We start from the raw sequence: 16750 nt of genomic DNA, 5'->3' as shown, positions 1-16750 counted from the left end.
TAGACTCCTTCTATGACTCAGGGAGAAGTACAGCTGGTTCTGGGCCACACCAGCCATCACACTGCCACTCATACCACATGCGTCCATCACTCTAATTCTTCTTGCCACCAATGGCACAACAAAGAGTAGAAATGGACACCCTTGGGTGTTTGGAAGAATGTTTTATGTGTGACTGAGTAAGGTTATGTGCTAAGCATGCAGGCACAGGAACCCGGCACCCATGTAGGGAACACACTTGGGGTGTCTGCACATTACCTCTTCTCTGCATGTGACGGGTGCCTGAGTGCAGATACTTGTACGGTCACACAGCTCCCAGACTCACCCTGGGGTCCCTGTGTGCATATGTGTGCCATGTGCCAGGATATGTGCATGTGTCCACGTGTGTGACTGCATGTCAAACAAACTCCCTGGAGCTAGGGCTCTGCAGGAAGGGTCAGACGGCAGGCTGAGACACTTTTCATGTGTCAGGAAAACCGGGCTCCCCTTTCAGGAAGACTTCCCAAGGAAAATAAACTAGCCCAGCTCCCGGGGCAAAGCGGGGAGGACCAGGGGCGGGGGAAGAAGGAAGGTGGCTGAGTGTGGTGGAAGAGGTCACTAAGCAAGGCAGTCAAATGATACCCCTTTGACCCTCCCCTGTGAACCCCATCCTGATGTCAGGAAATTCCCTTCCTTTCACTTTGTCCTAAGAGGGCTTTGACACTTTTCTCCTCTTCAGATCCTTTTTTTTTCCCTCCTCTGATTCTCTCTTCTTTCTCCCTGATTTCTGCTACCCTTCCCCTTCCATTTTTCTCTCTCCTCCCCATTTCTACTTCTCTGGCTGCTGGCCAGTCTCCTCTGTCTTCTCTCTCACCTCCCCTGCGGTAGCCAAAACCATGGTCTTCTTATGGGAACAGGTGATCAGAAAATCCTGATTATCAGCAGCACAGGCCTGCAGGTGGTTTTTTAACTTGTCTTTCTGTGCCAGATTGCACGAAAGCCTCTGGCTGTTGCCTCCATGTGGAGGAGATCTTTTATTTTCAATTGGCTGCTTTACCCTATGCCCGTTAAGCACCTGACTTGTGCCAGGCACTGTGGTTGGCTCTAGTGGATTATAAGCAGGAGGAACAAATGGGCTTCGCCTCTCTGAACTTACAGACTGATAGGGAGTCAGAAATTAATCAGAGCCACACACTTAAATGTCAAATTAAAACACCATTAAGGGCTCAGACAAATGGAGACATATATTTATTGTGAGAGCCTCTGTGGGGGGGGGGCGGGATTAATATGGTCAGGTAAAATGGAAAAGATTAGCCCAGATTTGAGGGAAAAGTAAAAGTTGATTGGGCCAACGAGAAGAGCGGTTCAGTGTGAAGTAAGGCAGATTGTTGGATTGTTGTAGGCAGAGAGAACAGCACGTGCAAAGGCCCTGAGACCGGGGGGAATGAAGCCCATTTGTGTAGCTGAAGTGAGGCTTATGTGGTCAGGAGAAAGACAGAGGCTCAGATGAGACTGGGGCAGTCGCCAGGACCAAGTCGTGCGTGCACTCACGGCTGTCTTCAGGGTCATCCATCTTGACAGAATGCAAGTATGTTTTATAAGTGTGAAATATTATATCATTTTTAAGTTAAAAAAAGTATACTGCATTAAGACTTTTCAGTGATTTCATGTTTTTTCACCACTGTGGTATCTGCAAGTAGAATAATGGCACACAGACCTGGCACTTGGTGAAATTTGTAATCTATGGGTGATGCTTGATTCACATGGATTTCCAGGCCCCCCGTAGGCTGCAGGTCAGTGCGCTGGGGGAGAGAGGAAAGGAGAGTGTAGAGAATCACGCAGTGCATTGCCAGGACCTGGGTCAGACAGAAGAAGGCAGGCTGAGCTCTGGTCCACACCCTCCTACCACAGGCTGAGCCCTGACCCTCTGCCAGCCCAGCCATATGCTTGGCCCACAACAGCTGAGGTGGCTTGTGTTGGGGGGAGCAGGGGCAGGCAGGCAGGGGCTAGGAAAGGGTTGAGACAGCTGAGAAGGGAGGGAAGAGAGGAATAGAGTGACCCAGGAGCATCAGCATCCTCTGGCAATTTGTTGGAAATTCAAATTCTGACACACTCACACCCCCCACCCCAGATCTACTGAATCAAATCTCTGAAGTGAGGTGATCTTTGTGGCATTATGTTGTTGTTTTTTTTTTAAAAAAAAAAAAACAAACACCAGGTAATTCTTAGGCACTGCTCACATTTAAGATTCTGCGGTATAGGGCCTCCCTGGTGGTGCAGGGTTTAAAGTTTCAGGGCTATCAAGCTATGTCAGCCACTGCTGCATGAGTTTGATCCCTGGCCAGGAGCTGACCTACATGGCACAGATCTCTCCTGTCTCGACCGCTGCTCCCTTCAGTAGTGTGTTTCGGTAGAACCACCTGTTCTGCTCCCCACTCTGTCTCTGGTGATTCCTCTCACCCCCTACACCACTGGCCTACACCCTAGTTCTTGTATGCATAAATAAATCAAAATAAATCTTTTTTTAAAAAAAATAGAGTCCTTGGTATAGAAGGCAAAATGTTGATAGGAAGTGCTCTGGTCTGAATCACTGAAAGAAGTTGAGCCCTCTATCCAGTCATCCATGGAGCCATCCACTTTTATCCACTGTGGCAGACTCCAGGGGACCCTCACACTTTTCATGAAAGCTTTACTGAGGAAAGGCATGGAAAGAACATGGCTCCCTTAGGCTCAGCCCCCTCTCCATTCTTTCCTTAGTCTCTGTCTGGCCTCTAGTTCTGAGTGGGTGGAGAGAACACCCCCCCATCCTAGCCCTGGGTGGAGGTGGGGGAGGGGAAGTGTCTCAGGAGGGGTGTCAGGCAAGGCTTCCTGGCAGACCCAGCTGTCCTTTCCAATCCACACTGCCTGCCCTGCCTTCCCATCTCACAACAAGCACACCCAGCAGCTGCGGGAACCACCCTGCCTGGCTCAACTTGAGCCCCAGTGTTCCCCAGTTCAGGGGAAGTGGAGTGCAACCTGTTCTTCCCTGACTCCCTCCCAGGCCTCCACAGGGAACCCAGACCTACCACAGGCTAAACCTACTGCATCCCCTGGACCCTTTTCTCCCTCCCTACAAATCTCCCCTTTTGAGGGTATTGAGAAAAGCTGCCCTACACCATGTTTTCACCCCAGTACTCTGCCTCCTGCCTGAGCCCCAAACTCATCTGTCAGTTCCTCAGATCAGAGCCCACCCCCACTGAACACCATCCCACACTGTGGGTGGGATTGCATCTCCACACAGGCCAAGCAGCTGGCTGGACCACCTGCCTCAGGAGAGACCAAATGGAAGATTGTGAGGAAGGACAGGGTGGGGGAGGCTCTGAGGGAGAGGAAGCAGGGGTGAGAGGCCTGGGGCCAGGAAGTCTAGGATATTAGAATTGGAAGGGATCTTAGGATCTACGAGTGCTGTCTCCACATTTTATAACCCTCCTCCGGAGGGGAGAGATAGTCAGGGGCATCTGCAGGGAAAAGTGCTCTCCCCCAACAACGGTAGTCCACATGTTACTCAGGGTCTTTCTCTGGGGAATTTCTTTAGTTTACTCTGCCTTACTTCGCCTCATCGTTCATTCTACTATTCCTAACTGCCCATCACTGGAATTTAGTTCACTAGCTCATCTTGTATTCACCCCAGGCTCTGTGTGTGTGTGTGTGTGTGTGTGTGTGAGAGAGAGAGAGAGAGAGAGAGAGAGACAGAGAGACAGAGAGAGAGAGAGAGACAGAGAGAGACAGAGAGAGAGAGAGAGATTGTGTCCTGTCTCCAGGATGCACTGAGGGTTTCCCAAAGAGAAGTGTCCTTTCCATTAAAAAAGCAACTCGTGAAGGGTAAGGACTATCTCCCCTTAGTAGACTGAGGTCCCTAACAGCAGGAACTGAGCCTCCATAGTTTTGTGGGTCTCCTCACCTGCAAGATTCTCTTTGACAGAGACTGTCCTGGTGTTAGTCCTTTAGCCATGTGGCCAGAGCCTGAACAGTGAGGTTCCAGTGAGGTCCTTGGACATGGAGTACTCAGTTCAGAGACTGACTGCCTGAATTGGTGGCATTTGGAGCAAAGGGGTCACCACTTGAGGACATGACTTGGGAACTCTCAGACAGCTGTTGTCATTCCTTGCCCATCCCAAGATTCCAAATTGTTGTCACAGGCATTACCAGCCTTGTTGTTCTATGGTTCCTGTCCTATCAGCCCTTCTGGAGAATTCTCTGAAGTTTTGAAGGGAACTCATCCTATCTAAGCTGGAGACCCTCTGTAGTAACAGAGTCTTGTGGGGAATGAGCTTGAGAGAGAGGAGAGGTTTTTCTTCCTCTTCTTGGGCAAGGCCTCTGGGGATAGCTGAGGCAGAATAGCTGAACCCCTCTTCAAAGCTTCCCTGGCCCCTGGTCCTCGCTGAACTTCCCTCTCTCATTTCCCCAGCCCTCCTCACCATCTCCTATGAAGAGCTGGGGTTGTAGTTCAGCAAAGGCATCAAACCTAAACTTCTTTCTAAGGAATTTGTCGTAGATTTCTTCTTCCTTGTTCCCTAAAGGGTGCTGGGATTTTTGTCATGCTCCTAACCTTCCAGTGTCCTACAGTAGAGTTAATTCTGGAACCCCTCTGGTATCACCAATAGCCCTAGGTCCCAGCTGGAGATGTGGCAGGGTCTGAATCAGCACACTAAGTACAAGGGGACCTCAGTTCTGCCCCCGAGGACCCTGCCACAGCCTCCTTCCACACTGTGCTGGGACTTACACAGTACAGGGCCCTTCCAACATGTCATCCTAAGGACACACATGTAACAGACTGGCCAGCAGTGCTTCCTGATACTGCAGGGTCAGAGCACTTTCCACATTTATAGTCCATTCGTGTATGTGACTAACCTCATCCCACCCCACAGAATCGAGCATGAGCTCCTAATGCCAGGGCCCTTGCTCATTTTTGTTGCACCAGTAACCAGAAGAGTATGTGGAATAGAGTTTGTGGCATGGACATATGGACACACCAATGGATGAGAGAACATCTGTACAATCTTATAAAGTGCATAGGACAGATCTTACCCCAATTTGTGAATAAAGGAAGTAAGGCTAAGAAATGCATCCAGGTGCCCACGGTAAGTAGAGCCGCACACCATGTCAGGCTCTTTTTAAATGTCAGTGCTTTGGACTACATCCTCCAATAGTGCCAGCTTGGAACCAAACCCCGGTCCCTAGACCCCCTTCACCTAGGAGCACCGTGTGTGGCTGCACAGGTCATGCACAGACAACCCCAGGAGGTGTTGCTCAGGCTGGAGTAAATGGCACCTCCTCAATTGTTGCAGGTTGACCCCCAGGGCTGATTCCACACTCTTCAGCCCTCTTTGTGCACCCAGCACTTGGGACAACAGGGATTCATTCCCTCCTTCTCCTCCCCCTAGCTGGCCAGCAGTTCCTGGGGGGACAAATGAGAAATTCCTGAGGGATACATAGCACCACCTCAAGTGTCCCCAGCCACCCCCTTGTGGCTTCTGTCAAACCTTGCCATACCCCCATGGCCCTTTATGTGTGCCTGTACCCCACCTCCATACTCACCTCCCCCTGCGCCACCCACACACACATGTGCACCATGTAGGTGAGGTGCAGGCACCAAGACTCCACCGGGCAGGGGCTGAGGGCTGGGGCCTGGTCTCCTTAGCAGAGCCCTGTCCCCCTCCACTCGTGTGCAGGGCCCTGGCCCCTCCCGGGGAACAAGGCTGGGATTAATAAGCGCCCAGCTCCCTCCCCTAATGGGCTCCAGCTGCACAAACATTCCCAGAATTCAGAGCCGGCTCTGTCTGGGGCGGCCCAGGCCTCAGCCCCAGCATTCCTGGCCCCTCCCCCCAAGCCTGGGACAGCTGCTCCGGAACTCAGGCAACTGGCTGGGGATCGAATCCCAATTCAGTTTTTCCAGAGGTGGGGGGCAATGGAATGGCTCAGACTGGGGGTGGGGTAAGGGGAGGAGAGGCAAAGGGAAGAACAAATTCTGAGGGGACATCTCAGTTTTTGCCCCATCTCCCCTTTGTCCTGTTCTGCTGCCCACCCTCCCCCCAACCCCAATACTGCTCACACTCTTACCAGTAGGTTCCAGAGGTCTTACCTACTCTGTCTCACCAATCTGTGCCCTCGGCTGGCAAAGTCCAGAAAGAAGTGACAGGGCAGGGCTGCAAGGAAAGATAACACGCCGCTTGTCTTTGAGGAGATCTGGCTGTGTCTCAGAGAGTCTATGGCTTGGCAGGAGCTTCAGTCAATCTATTTCTTAATAAGAAGGGGATGGGGTGGTTCAGGGAGCAGGAAAAAGAAAGTGGTTCCTCATCTTCCTGTTATCTACTCAGGGAGGGGGATTTAGGGACCCAGTGACAGGAGTCCTAAGTAGTAGAAGATGGACCGGTGTGATGAAGTCTCTGAGCTTGTCCGCTTTCCTTCTCCCGCCTCCAGATCCAGGGCCAGACAGGACATCAACTGTCTTTGCCCAGTTGCCACCAGTAAGGCTAGTCTGTGAGCCATCAAGGGCTGAGACCAGGTGAGGGGTCCTGTGACTTGTGTTTGTGTCAGTGTCCCTCTGAAGGGGGGGTCTTGTGGAGAGCATAGGGGACCCTACTGAAAGTATGTGCATGTGTCTGGGCCCCCAAACAAGTGCAGCTGTGTAGAGTGGCCCCACCTATCAGTGTCTGGAAGTCTCTTGTTCAGAAACACTATTCCACACTCACTAGGAAAGCCTTTCTATGGGCCACCTCCTCCCCCAAGGAGGACGTGTCCCCACCATGGGCAAGACGGTGAACTGAAAGCCTCTCCCTCGCCCCTCCTAATCTTTGTCAGCTGTTTTACTTCTTTTTTCTTTCAGCTATCTATTTTTTTAAAAGATTTATTTATTTATGCATACAAGAACTTGGGTACAGGCCAGAGGTGTGGGGGGGTGAGAGGATTCACCAGAGACAGATCAGGGAACAGAACAGGCAGACTGACTGAAATACACTGCTGAGGGGAGCAGCGGGCGAGACAGGAGAGGTCTGCTGTGCCATGTGGGTAGCTCCCTGGCTTGCCAGGGACCGAACTCATGCTGCAGATGCTGCGGATAGCTTTATAGTGCTGAGACTTAACCCTTTGCGTCACCAGGGAGGCCCTCAGCTATCTATTGAGTAACAATTCACCCCAAAACTGAGTGACTTAAAACAATCTTTCATTTGTCGTGATTCTGCAATTAGGTCAGAGCTCTGTGTTAGTAGTTCTCTCAGATCCATGCAGCATTGACAGTTACAACCCCATGGGGTCTGGAGGATGCAAGATGGCCTCACTAGAATGCCCACTGCCTCCGTTGGAAGAGATGGGGGCTGAGTGGGTCTCACTCTTTCCCTTCACATTTCTCATCCTCCGGAGTGACTCTCCTCTTTCTGAGTACCCTGAGGATGCTAGTGAGCATCCCAGGTAAGAGGGGATGGTCATGACCATGGGAACTATTTGAGAGACACCAAGGAAGCATAAACAAAGGACTTGGACACTGATTAGATGTGGGCTGTGAGAGAGGAAGGGGTTAAGAATGACCCCCCAGGAAGGAGGTGTCTCTTTCTGTGTATCTCTCCTGCACAGTGGCTGGGTGTCGGCATGGTGGCTGGCTTCCACAGGGACAAGAGTGGAAGCTGTGCCAGGTCTCTGAAAACCTAGATCTGGCAGGGCATTAATTTTGCAACATCCTTTTAGTCAGAGCAAGTAACAGGCCACCCAGATTCAAGGATAGTGGAAAATAGACGAAAGACTCCATCGGGGAAGGCGTTGGTGGTGGCCACTTTTGCAATCATTCCACCACATCCCCTTAACAGTGCTCCCATTCTGTTACCCCTTCACTCACTGAAGAGCACTATCCTCCTTCCTGGAGTGTCATTCTTTTTTTTTTTTTTTTTTAAGATTTATTTATTTTATTTATACAAGCACTGGGTACAGTGAGAAGCGCGGGAGGGTGAAGAATTCACTAGAGCCAGAGCATAGAGTAGAACAGGCAGAGTGACAAAGTACACTGCTGAGGGGAGCAGCAGGCGGCAGGAGAGGTCTGCGCACCATGTGGGACCCTCCCCGGGCAGCCAGGGATCAAACCAGCGCTGCAGAGGTTGTGGGCAGCTTCACAACCCAGTGCTCAACCACTGAGCCAACAGGGAGGCCCCTGGGGTGTCATTCTTAACCCCTTCCTCTCTCACAGCCCATGTCTAATCAGTGTCCAAGTCCTTTGTTTATGCTTCCTCGGTGTCTCTCAAATAGTTCCCATGGTCACTACCATCCTCTCTGTCTCTTTTATTTATTTATTTATTTTTATTTTTTATTTATTTATTTTTTTTTAAGAGGCATGTATTTTTATTTATTTATTTGTTTGTTTGTTTGTACATGCGCTGGGTATAGTCAGAAGCGCGGAAGGGTGAGAGAATTCACCAGAGCCAGAGCAGGGAGCAGAGCAGGCAGAAGGGCCGAAGTACACTGCTGAGGGGAGCAGCGGGCGGCAGGAGAGGTCTGCGCGCCATGTGGGACCCTCCTCTGGTGGCCGGGGAGCAGCCGGGGATCGAACCGGCGCCGCAGAGGCTGTGGGCAGCTTCGCAACCCAGCGCTCAACCGCTGGGCCACCCGGGAGGCCCTCTGTCTCTTTTTTTTAAAGATTTATTTATTGGGCCTCCCCTGTGGCGCAGCTGTTGAGCGCTAGGTTGCCAAGCAGTCCACAGTGTCTACAGCACCAGTTAGATCCCCGGCCACCTGGCGAGGGTCCCACATGGCATGCAGACCTCTCCTGCCACCCGCTACTCCCCTCAGCAGTGTGCTTCCTCAGTCTGCCTGGTCTGCTCTCCATGCTGGCTCTGGTGAATTCTCACCCTCCCCTGCTTCTGACTGTACCCAGTGTTTGTATAAATAAATAAATAAGTGAATAAATAAATAAATCTTTATAAAAAATAAAGATTTATTTATTTATGCATACAAGAACTGGGGTACAGGCCAGACATGTGGGGGGTGAGAGGATTCACCAGAGACAGAGTGGGGAGCAGAACAGGCAGATTGACTGGAGTACACTGCTGAGGGGAGCAGCAGGCAAGTCAGGAGAGGTCTTCTGCGCCATGTGTGTAGCTCCCTGGCCAGGGATAGAACTCGTGGTGCAGTGGCTGTGGATAGCTTCATAGGTTGCGTTTTAACCGCTTGTGCCACCAGGGATACCCACTACCCCCCTCTCTTACCTCGAATGTTCACTAGCATCCTCAGGGTCTCCTGCTTTCACTGTGTCATTGTCATGTTGTTTTCCACTGCAGCCAGAGGGATATTTCTAGGTGGGGGTTGGGGGGTGGCCACAGAAGAGACTTTAGCTTTATTAGGTGCCCTTTTGTATCATATGTACACTTTTCCAAGAACTAAAATGCCATTGTAAAATGGAACTCAAAATCAAAGTCAAATTTAATAATAGACAAGGAAACCACATCCTCATTGTGTCACTTCCACTGGAAACCTCTCAGTGATGACCTGTGGCTCCTAGGAGAAAGCTTGGACTCCTTTGTGGAGCTTAGAAAGCCCCGGCCTGACCCCACAACCTCTTCTCTTCCCATCTTGCACTCTGTGCTCCAGCCCAGACTAGCTTCTTGCATTTCCTTGAAAGCATCTTTTCCTCTCTTGCCTTGCAGCTTTTGCACAGGTGACTGCTCGCAACATTTTATTGGTCCTCGAGTCTGAGTTTAGATGTTGTTTCCTCTGGGAAGTGTTCCATGGTTCGTAAAGTTAGGGACTGACACCTCTTCTATGAATTCCCACAATGCCCTGAACTTGACCAGCATTGTGCTCCTCACACTTGTTGTCTGCACTGCTTACTGCTGTTTCCCTGACACCTCTGCTCACATACTTGCTATGAACTGAAGAGGAAGGGAGGAAGAAAGAGGGTGAGAAGGTAAGCGAGACAGGAGAGGTCTGCTGCGCCATGTGGGTCAGCTCCCTGGCCGGCTGGGGATTGAACTCATGCTGCATTGGTTGGAGATAGCTTGATAGTACTGTGTCTTTAACCCCTGTGCCACCAGGGAGACCTCACTGTTACATCTTTTTTTTTTTTTTAATTAAAATAGAGGCATGTTTTTATTTATTTATTTGTTTGTTTGTTTGTTTGTTTTGTTTACACATGCACCGGGTACAGTCAGAAGCGCAGGAGGGTGAGGGAATTCACCAGAGCGAGAGCGGGGAGCAGAGCAGGCAGAAGGACCGAAGTACACTGCTGAGGGCAGCAGTGGGCAGCAGGAGAGGTCTGCGCCCCATGTGGGACCCTCCTCTGGTGGCCGGGGAGCAGCCGGGGATCGAACCCAGCGCTCAACCCAGTGCTCAACCTCTGCACCACCGGGGAGGCCCCTCACTGTTACATCTTAAGAAAGTAGAAAGGGTGTCCACTTTGGCAGCACTTATGCTAAGCTAGAACAACACAACAAAGAGGATGAGTATGGTGCCTTCTGTGCAAGGGTGACACACAAATTTTGAAGCATCCCATATTTAAAAATAAAAAGGGGCCTCCCTGGTGGCTCAGGGATTAAAGACACAGCACTATCAAGCTATCACCAGCCAGTGCAGCACAAGTTCATTTCCCAGCTGGCCAGGGAGGTGACCCACATGGCACAGCAGACCTCCCCTGTCTGTCCTGCTGCTCCCCTCAGCAGTGTATTTCAGTCAGTCTGCCTGTTCTGTTCCCTGCTCTGTCTCTGGTGAATCCTCTCACCCTCCCACACATCTGGCCTGTACCCCGGTTCTTGTATGCATGAATAAATAAATCTTAAAAAAAAAAATAGAATGCCAGAAACATAGTGAGTGCTTAATAAGTTTATTTTTTTAAAGATTTATTTATTTATGCATACAAGAACTGGGGTACAGGCCAGAGGCGTGGGGAGGGAGGTGAGAGGATTCACCAGAGACAGAATGGGAAACAGAACAGACAGATTGACTGAAATGCACTGCTGAGGGGAACAGTGGGCAAGTCAGGAGAAGTCTGTTGCGCCATGTGGGTCATCTCCCTGGCCAGGGATTGAACTCATGCTGCAGTGGCTGTGGACAGCTTCATAGGCTGCATCTTAACTCCTTGCGCCACCAGGAGGCCCCTTAATAAGTTTAAATATTATTACTTGCATTTGTTTCAGTTGTCCACTGCTGCGTGACAAAGTACCCCAAAACTTAGTAGCTTAAAACAACAACCAGTTTATTATATCTCCCAATTTTTTGGGTCAGGAATTTGGGCAGAGCTTGGCTGGATGATTCTTCTGTTCCTCATGGCATCATAGGGGACATGATGATATTCAGCTGGTAGTTAGGCTAGTCTGGAAAATTCAAGATGGTTTCTGGTTTCACCCACATGTTTTTTGTGTTAGTGGGGATGGCTGAAAGACTGGACTGAGCTAGAACTGTTAACAAGAACACCAACATGGGACCTCTCTTGCATAGTGCCTCAGATGTCTAGCTTCTTTCATGGCCCTCAGGCAGCTCATAGAGTGAGGACTCCAATGAACAAGGTTGAAGTTGCATGGGCCTTCATGACCTAGCTCAATATCACATAGATTCACTTTCACCATATCCAACTAGTCAAGGTCGCCCAGATTCAAGGCCAGGGGACATCACCCCTCCTCTCAATGGGGGTGTCAAATAATTTGAAATTGTGTTAAAGTCACCTTCCTTTGTGACCCTTCTATGGGTTGTCAATGGAACGGTATCCTTCTTTGACAGGATTTGGGGTTATATCTCCTCACACTTCACGACAACCAATCATGCCTCTCCCCAGAGGTATGCACACATACACTCACACATGTTCACAGACACAGTCACACAGTCAGAACTGGTACATAAATGCACACATGCAGCCAAGCCTGCCTGATATCTAACCATGTCTCAGGTCAAGGAGACCCAAAGTCCTCCCCTGAGTTCTTTCCTAGGAAGTTAATTCACTGACTATGCCTGCTCCTACTAGTATGAAAGGGGGTGTTGGTAAGAATGAAATGCAGGGCCTCCCCGGTGGCGCAGCAGTTGAGCGCTGGGTTGCGAAGCTGCCCGCGGCCTCTGCGATGCCGGTTCGATCCCCGGCTGCTCCCCGGCCACCAGAGGAGGGTCCCACATGGTGCGCAGACCTCTCCTGCCGCCCGCTGCTCCCCTCAGCAGTGTACTTCGGTCCTTCTGCCTGCTCTGCTCCCCGCTCTGGCTCTGGTGAATTCTCTCACCCTCTCACGCTTCTGACTGTTCCCAGTGCATGTATAAAAACAAAAAACAAAACAAACAAATAAATAAATAAATAAAAAAACATGCCTCTATAAAAAAAAAAAAAAAAGAATGAAATGCAGCAGTCATTGATTGGGAGAGAGGATATAGGTCCAAAACCCACTAACATTTGCCTTTAACATGTCTGTGTGTGTATGTGAATGTCTCCTGATTGGCTCAAGTCAGTAAAGAAATGAGATCTGGTGTTGAAAGCAGGTGGGGGTGGCTCAGACATGTGCTGTAGGGACAAGCCAGCGTGAGATTAAAATTTTGCTGGGGATCAGCCCAAATCCTCACTTAGATAAGCCTGCCGCTCTCCTCCACATTCATCCCATGTCCCAGCCTACTCTCCCTCCCAGTTCCCTGATCATGCTATATTCTTCCATGGCTTTGTCCATGCTGTTCCTTCTACATGGTCTTCTTCCTGACAACCCCAGAATTATCTGCCTTTTGTATTACAAGATATTGTAATTATCTGCTTATACGTGCACTTTTCCCCGAGAGCACAGACCATGCTCTGTTCATTGCTGTATCCTCCGTGCCTGATGCAGAACAGTTATCAACAATACTGGTTGAGCCAGTGGGCAGAGATTGCTCTCAGGTTCAGCACTATTTCTCCTCCACATCTCCACATCTCCTCTAATTTCACTCCAGCTCTCTGGCTACTCTGGGAAGAGTCAGAGGTCTCAGAGGCCAGGATGGAAAGTTTAGGGTGGATTCCTGAGGCCCCAGGGCAGCTCAGCAGAGTCTCAGAAAACAGGAAAGGATGAGATGCTAAGCTGTGAAGGTGTGGTTGCAGACCCAGAGGCATGCACAATCCTAGTGGGAAAAGCTAGAGAATCTTGCAAGTTTTTTCCAGTGTAGGGAAGATGTCTTTAAGTCTTCATATCTCAGATGAAATAGTCTGTAAATGCACCTGCTTCCACTGGGTTGAGTTGGGGTCGTTGTGGATACTTAGATCTGCACCTCAGCCAGCACCTTCTTGGCTTCTGAGGTGGGAGGACAGTGCAGTTGAGAAAAGAGGTAGGGTACTCCTCAAACTTGAATGTCTAAACAAATTGCCTGAGAATGCTATTAAAATTCAGCTTCTGGTAGGTACATATGAAGTCAGCTCCACCAAGATTCTGCTTTTCTAACAAGCTCCCAAGTGATGGCACTGTGTGTGTCAGTGGGGGAGGAGTAGGGCACAGCAGAAAACAGATGGAATAACACTCTTAAGTAGCAATGCAGAAAATTTGCATTAAGATCCAGACAGACACTGAAGGCTCAGGACTCAGAACTTAAAGGGAGTGACTGCCATCAGCAGTGTAAAAACAAACAAAAGTTTAGATGATGCAGGGGGTAATTTAATTTATAAGCGAGCCTGACATCCATCTGGCATGTTTGCCAAACCTTACATTTTTTAATTCCGTGACCATGACAGACATCACTAATGGATCCTAGTACTATTTCCTACTAAACCAAGAGGATGCTTCAGAATACATCTTAGCATAGTATTCCAGGTTGCCATTATAATTAATTACAGTTGGCATGAGAAATGATCCCATTTACTGTTTCAGGTAATGTGGTTGAGTCTGACTGTCTTTGCTCTGCTCTGATTAGCTAGCTAGATGCCCTGGGAACTGCTGCTTCCATGAACTTCAGTTACTTTAATAGGCTGTAATTTGAAGTAAAGATAGCACTCATTTCATAGTTCTTTTGAACATTAAATGCTATTATGAACATATGGTGCTTAGCTTAATGTCTGGCACATAGAAAGTATTCAATAAATGATGACTACCACAGAGGGGTGAATGGGCTGGCTGTGTAATTAGAAGGGATTGAGTGAAGGGATGAAAAAGAGGAAAGCAAGGGAGAGAGAAGTCAGAGTTAAGGGTGGGGAAGAATAGATGGGTAAAGCCTGTACCAGCCTGCAATTGACTGGAAGATTTCCAGTTCTCTCTGGAAGGAATTGGGTTCTCTACTGCTACTTAAGCTCTTTGATTGGAAGAATTGCTTGGCACTTGCCATTTTGAGGTATCTGAGTTCAATACTTCTTACCAAGGAAAACTGTGAAAGACTGAAATGGTCAAAGAAATCACTGTGTGGGGCCTCCCCGGTGGCGCAGTGGTTGAGCGCTGGGTTGTGAAGCTGCCCGCAGCCTCTGCAGCGCCGGTTCAATCTCCGGCTGCTCCCCGGTCACCGGAGGAGGGTCCCACATGGGGCGCAGACCTCTCCTGCCGCCTGCTGCTCCCCTCAGCAGTGCACTTCGGTCCTTCTGCCTGCTCTGCTCCCCGCTCTGGCTCTGGTGAATTCTCTCACCCTGCCGCGCTCTGACTGTGCCCAGTGCTTGTATAAATAAAAATAAAAATAAATAAATAAATAAATAATAAATCTTTAAAAAAAAAAAAGAAATCACTGTGTGTATTTGCAGGCCATCTCCACATTTTATTATCATTTAGATATTTTACAATGATTTTTGTCCATAAAAATGTAAATTGTGACTGGTGGAGATGCAATTGATTACTGCCCAATGGATGTGGCTCGGTTTTGCATTAGACAAATTTATTAAGCATTTTTGATGGTCTAGGTATATTTCTGTTCTTTGGATTCTCCTTTGAACATCTTACTGGTTCATTAATTAATGAGTTAAATGAAATTTTGATGTGTTCATTGTATATTTGTCTGATAATAATCATTCTGCCTTGTAGAAAAAAAAATTTTAACATTTGTACGAGTAGTCAGCTTCCTGAACGCTCTGTCCTGGACAAGCTTTCGTTTTATAAGGGATAGTCTGCAGGGCCTCCCTGGTGGCACAGTGGCGGAGAGCTGGACTGGGAGGCTGCCCACAGCCTCTGCAGTGCCCTGCCCGCAGACTCTGCAGCCCCAGTGAGGGTCCCACATGGCTGCAGACCTCTCATGCTGCTCCTGCTGCTCCCCTCAGTAGTGTATTTCATCAGTCTGCCTGTTCTGTTCCCCGCTCTGGCTCTGGTGAATTCTCTCACCCTCCCGCGCTTCTGACTGTACCCAGTGCTTGTATAAATAAATCTTTAAAAAAAAGAAGAAAAGCAAGAAAAGAAAATAAGGGATAATCTGCAATTTCACTTCTTATACTATCTAAATAAATACATCATGGGCCTCCTGGTGGCACAGGGGTTAAAGTCTCAGCACTATCAAGCTATCCTTAGCCACTGCAGCCTGAGTTCTATCCCCAGCCAGGGAGGTGACCCGCGTGGCCCTGGAGACCTCTCCTGTCTCGATCGCTGCTTCCCTCAGAAGTGTTATTTCTGTAGATCCACCTGTTCTGCTCTCCACTCTGTCTCTGGTGAAGTCTTTCACCCCCACCCCACTTCTGGCCTAGACCCCAGTTCTTGTATGCATAAATAAATAAAAAATAAATCTAAAAAAAATAGATGTACCATGATTCCATATTTGAGCCCAGATACATTCTGAAACATTTATAATCTGAGCTTCTTTAACAAAACACATAACAAACTCACAAGTATCATGCTTACTCCTTACCCTCATTCATTCAACAAGCTAGACAGCCGGCTACATGTGGGCAGGGACAAAAATTCATTTTTGCATCCCTAGAGTTGTTTTTTTAATAATTATTATTTTTTATTTAAATTTTTTTTAAATAGAGGCATGTTTTTTATTTGTTTGTTTTGTTTATACATGCACTGGGTACAGTCAGAAGCGCGGGAGGGTGAGAGAATTCACCAGAGCCAGAGCGGAGAGCAGAGCAGGCAGAAGGACCGAAGTACACTGCTGAGGGGAGCAGCAGGCGGCAGGAGAGGTCTGCGCGCCATGTGGGACCTTCCTCCGGGAGCAGCCGGGGATCGAACTGGTGCCGCAGAGGCCGCAGGCAGCTTTGCAACCCAGTGCTCAACCGCTGAGCCACCGGGGAGGCCCTGCATCCCTAGAGTTTTAACTGAAACCTGCATCATGACAAACACAAATATCTACTGAGCCAACACATGAACGGATAAGCTTAACTAACATTTATTAAGCCCTTACTATGTGCCAGGAACTGTTTCAAACATTTTATTTGAATTAATTTGTTTAATCCTCAAACCAGTCTTGCAAGGTAAGTGTAATTACTACCCCCATTTACAGATAATGCACAGAGAGGTTAATTAACTTGCCCACAATCATCAGCTAACTAGGGGCTGAGGCAAGATTCAAGCCCAGGTAGTTGGCTCCAGAGCCTGTGTTCTTGGGCATCCATTATGTGCTTGGCATACTAAAATAAAAAGATAGATAGACAAATAAATAAATAAATAAATAAATAAATAAATTCTCTCTGATACAGACTCTCCTTCAAAGAGGTCGCAGTCAAGAAAGAAGACAAATCACAACAATGTAATGTTCTGGGACAGGTAAAGAACACAGTATGGGGACAGCATTGGCTGGGGATATGACTCTGCAGAGGAGTCACCTGACCTCAGGTAAGTTCTAAGGCACTACTAGTTAATATGCAGGCTGAGAGAACGGAAGGGCATTCAGGCCACAAGAACAGTGTGTGCGAAGTCACAGA

The 16750-nt window shown here is 48.8% G+C and overlaps 1 long non-coding RNA gene across 1 annotated transcript in view; it reads left to right on the top strand.

Moving 5' to 3' along the window:
• The window catches only part of LOC119231024 (uncharacterized), a 54646-nt gene extending 37897 nt beyond the window's left edge, over window positions 1-16749 (top strand). The window contains exon 4 of the long non-coding RNA XR_005121849.2: window positions 16526-16749. This is a non-coding gene — a long non-coding RNA (uncharacterized LOC119231024). The remainder of the gene's footprint in view (window positions 1-16525) is intronic.
• Window position 16750: the final 1 nt, after the last annotated feature.

This window comes from Talpa occidentalis, unplaced genomic scaffold (genome assembly GCF_014898055.3).
Source record: "Talpa occidentalis isolate TD23 unplaced genomic scaffold, MPIMG_talOcc4v2.1 talOcc4.7, whole genome shotgun sequence".
Taxonomy (NCBI): Eukaryota; Metazoa; Chordata; class Mammalia; order Eulipotyphla; family Talpidae; genus Talpa; species Talpa occidentalis.
This window is presented reverse-complemented; position numbering and strand designations above follow the sequence as displayed.